Here is a 5346-nt window from a genome sequence, read left to right as displayed (position 1 = left end):
TTAAAAGGTTCACAACCATGCAAGGATTCTATGAGAACAAAAGGCCCACTGCCCGAGAACATTGCCCAAAAGGAAGAAGGTTAAAATCATCTTCAAGAGACTCATTTTCTTATAAGGTAGAGGTTAAATTCACCTTTGTTGAATTCATTGATCGAAAACATAGTTGTCTCTAAAGTTCTTGTGAAGTTCACTAAAAATGATAATAGATTCCACTCATACCTATTCTTAAAGCATCTAACAATTCTTCTACTTTTCTGTGATATTCAAGCATCAAAGCTCACACATATAATGATCACTCCACTCTTTACAAATGAAAGACATTACTTTCCTTTATACCAATTACAAACAAGCAATTAAGTCAACCTGGTAGGATTTCCCCAATGCACAATTAAATTAATAAACTCATGCTAAGGCATATACACCTTCTTAAAGAAAGACAACAATTACAACACATAAGGTAGATGCCAAGATCCATAATGAATGATTTCCACATTGATTAAAACATTACATCATCTCATTGACTACCAAAATGATATTCCACATGCCATACGCTAGCAATCAATTCAACATGAACCTTATGACAAACAAATCTGTAGATATGCATGCAACCAAGTCTTCTAACATCCTCTAAATTTGCAAACTTAAAGTCCATCTCACAATCATGTTATACCCAATATACTACAACTGCATCTTGCATAGTTCACTATCATTAACTTGTAAACAATATGCACCAAATCAACTATAACTCACTTAAACCAATACAAAAGAAATTATGACTATAGAAATAAAGTCTAGACTAACATTGCAACACAAATCCATGCGTGTATACTAAGTACTGTTGTACATTGTCCATACTATATTGATCAATTGTCTGCAACGCACTCAATATGAGTTTATCTTACAACTACCGAACACATGTTGACATCAATGAGAAAACCTATAAATATAACATCATGTCAACAAGAATTCCAACTCAATAATTCATCAACAATATCCCCTAATTCCAATATCTTGATCCATTGGTATCTAGAATCTAAGGGATTTTGTCTTTAGATCCAATAGTTGAACTTAAGTGCTTGAGCTAGGGCTACAATTTGATGAAAATAGACAAGAATGAAAACACATGAAGTATTCCATATTATTTATGTTGAGGACCTAGTATGGGCCCACACATGCAAATAGGTATTCACAAGTAATTTTCCATTTAATTACATTCAAATTGAGGCTTATCACTGGTGTCTTTAGTCAATAATGATGATAGGTGATATTATTCATTTGAATGGTAGACGTTCATAAAACATAAGCATGTCTAAAGGCACAAATCTAGAAAATGAATACTTAAATGTTGCAATAGAAAGAGGGCCTAAAAAATATAGAGTTATGATTTCTCTCAGATGAATTTCTATTTTGTATGCAAACATATCATTCTTTAAAGGTTAAAATTCAAGTATTTAAGGAGTAAGATGTAAGGATGTAAGATACAAGAAGATGCAAATGTTTGTGAGATACAATGTTAAGAGTAGGGAGTGAACATGTATTAAGAACAATAACTAATCTTGGAGGGAGTGGATATTAGACTTTAGAGGTACCTTATGATAGAGTGAAAGATTATTGGGGTTAAGATACACTAAATACTAGAGAAAAAAGGGATTAGGAGTTATTGATCTATATGTACTAAGTGGGATCAAGCGGTTGGGATAGAAAATGCATATGAAACCGTGTTATGGTTCTACAAGTGACAAAGGGACACAAGGTCATGGATTAAGGTTTTAACATAGCTAAGAACTAGAAATACTAAAGAGTCGAAGTAAAGTGTGTTGAGATTAGAGAATTTTCAAAAACATATATAAGGTAAAGGATCAAGAGAGCATAGAAGCAAGAATGAAATAAAACTATATTAGCACAAGAAAGCCTAAAGTCTTGTCCAAAGTGAGAAGTTAACCCAAACATTAATTAGCTTAAATAATTGAAAATGAGACATCATAAAAACGTAACAAAAATGCAAATAATTAAATGTAAAGTCTTACAAATATTTAACTGTATCATAGAATTTATTTGTAAATTTAAGACAAACACATTAAACAATTTACTTTTTAACTACAACTACAATTTCATTCAAAGAATATTAATATTAAAATTTTCTCCATTCAACATACCATATTCATAATTGTAATTAAAAATAATATAATAATTTTCCACAATTAAAAAAAAACTGAACTATAAGATAAAAATGAATCAAAAGATAGTGTGAAAGTGGAGAGGAATTAGTTTACTTCGAAAAATATTCATCACTTATCCATAAATCGGATATAATATACCCTATTCGGTCAACACTTCAAACCACTAACCACAAAAAGCAAGACTAAAATATACATGAAAGGGATTGGTCTATTAAGAAATATTATCCTCTCTAAAGAAAGTGGTGACATGAAAAGGGTCAACACATTTTATAAAGTTCCATCTTTACCCACGCACAATATATAAAAATTAAATATATTATTCCTTTGGAGTTATTTAAGGAATATGTTGACAAAACCCCCAATGTGCACATGGAAATTAGCTCAAATGAATATGACCCCTCATAGACGAGGTAGCATTTTCCCCTATGACTAGTTGTTTAATTCTTAAGCAGCATTGTTCATTTTCCCCTATGCTTAGTTCTTTAACTAATGATTTCCAAGTCCAATTGATTGAAATTTTCTCAATTTTAGACTTACACTCACTCTCTATTTAATAAGAACTTCTATATTATTTAATCAATCTATTGTAAGAGATTTTTTTTTAAAGTTAGAAAAAAAACTTGTATATAAATTTAGTTTATTATTAATTTATTTTTCTTACTTTTTATTATTATCAAAAGTTGTCTTATTTTATTTCCATTTTTTAATATTATTTGTAGAATTTGTAGAGACATTATTAGAAAATAATTATAAAGATTATGCTATATGATCAGATATATATTTTATATTTCTTATTTTTTTTTGTATTATACTCATTTTGGTCTCGTTCTAACAACATTGTCTTGATACACAATTTTATCTACCTTGCATATATGATAACATAAACAAAAAATATTCCTCCAACATATATTAGTTGCTAATGATCTAGAGTGGATCTCATAAAATTCAAACCTTAGATTTGATTGCAATAATATTTATGTCTTTAAGATGAAATTATATGGGGGTGCATTTTTCCAATTCAAATGGCTTTTCTTATATTAACTTGCGTGCCAATATTTTGAATGGAGCATCTAAAGTATTATTTAAATACAAGCTCTAACTAATGAATATCATTCAAGAGAATCGAGAAGGCAAGAAGATTTTAAAATTATAATACATTTTTGAAGCATATCAAATAGTATAGCATTATTTATATTATAATTATACATTTTGCATATTTTATAATCAACCATCATTTTAACTCAAGGTAAACCCCAAAGGGCACTACTTGGCATCATATTTTGACATAGTAAAAGCAACTAGCAAATGTGACTTTTGAGGAAAAAAAATTTACAATGTGCATGCGTACATTATAGTCTAGTATTGTGTGTGTATGTGTGTGTCTATGTGTCTATATATATATATATATATATATATATAGAGAGAGAGAGAGAGAGAGAGAGAGAGAGAGAGAGAGAGAGAGAGAGAGAGAGAGAGTTTCTCTCTTCTTTCAAACTATAGTTTTCATGTAGCTCTTCACAATTAATTTGCATCTTGATAATCGTGCACAGATCTATATTTTCCATTTAACCTACGGGCCACTGAAAATATGTCATTAAACAAAATAACCTATTTTTATTTCTAATTTTTTGATTGGCCATAATGCTTTTTCTTGGTAGTCTATTTTATTTTTTGCAAGAAAAAATCAAGAATTTAAAGCATCCTTTAGGAGGCCTTCCTTCCACGTGTTGGTGTTGGGTCCATGCATGGATATATGACATTGTTATGTGGAAATAGGTGTTATTTGTTTCCACAATTACCACATATTCCTTTTAATTACACTATGTATGATCTCTTTGTTTAGGGGATTTTGGTTTCAAACTGTTGCCAATTAAGTTTCTACGAGCTAGGGTTTCATTTATTTAGTTCTAATTTTCTTGAAGGTAATGTGCAAGGATCTAATATTTTCTTGGCACCGACACTTCTGTAGGTTGTGAAGATCTTGGCAATGTACTTGGCGGGCCCTCAATACAAGGTTAGTTTTTGTATTACTATCTTATACTTCATAGTTTCTTACATTTGCAAAAAAATAAAACCTCTGACGCACACTAGTGTCAATTTCCTTTTGATATTTGGTGGATGTCATTGCGCTTAGGTGCTAAGATCTAAATGAATCTCTATCAAATTCACTTACATTTGGGCTCACTTGTTGGGCATACACTAACCTTTTATCTAGATATAATATGATATTCTATATCATGAGATTTCAACCATGAGCCCCACTTGACCACTTGAGCTCATTGAATTCCATTTTTGTTTGGTATTGAACTAGTAAAGGGAAAACTAATTGTTATTGAGATTTTGGCATGTCAATTTGGTTTCTCAAATATATTCATGGTATACCTTTTTTTGACATTGAAAGTTTGTTCATTTGATAATATATCCATATCTTGATTTACAGTCAAATTGAAAAATATAAACCCTCGAATTATAACAGGATCACATATGGAGGTTGACATATCAACAACCATAATAAGAAACTAAACCTAAGCTACTAAAAAAGTCTTTCTATTTATCCCCAAAATATAGATTTTAGATTGAAAATAAACTATTTTGATGGGCCATAGCCTAGTCATTAGGAAAAGAAATTGACGTGACAATAATGAGTGCTTCACCCTCATTAATTATGCTCCCATGTTCATCAACGATAAAGTTCACGGAATTAAAGAGGCAAAAAACCATGAGCATTTGTTGTGTGATTGGACATAGTTTGGAAAACCATTCACAGTATACTTGACCTACCTATCTTCTCTCTATAGGCCAAATTGGTTAAAAAGTAAATAATAGATTTCGTTAAATATGGAACTTTAAATAAAAAATATCTTACCTATATATTTATCCTATCACTTAATTCACTAAAAGGATGCAAATTTTTTAACTTTGAAAATTTTGTATATTTCTCATATTTACATATAAATGAAGATACCAAATTTGCCAAATTGTACATTTTCTCCTAGTTTGTTTGACGAAGTTATTAGATTCAATTGGATAGGAGTGTTTTGTTCGAAATGTAATATAAATGATTAGTTTTGGCCAAAATATGGATTTTCTTGATATGATTTATACCAAAACTTACTACATTTGTGAAAAAATGTTGATTCTTCATTTGAAAACTTTCCAAATTTAT

The sequence above is a fragment of the Cupressus sempervirens genome, chromosome 7 (assembly GCF_028749045.1).
Source record: "Cupressus sempervirens isolate cs-2001-9-10 chromosome 7, ASM2874904v1, whole genome shotgun sequence".
Taxonomy (NCBI): Eukaryota; Viridiplantae; Streptophyta; class Pinopsida; order Cupressales; family Cupressaceae; genus Cupressus; species Cupressus sempervirens.
This window is presented reverse-complemented; position numbering follows the sequence as displayed.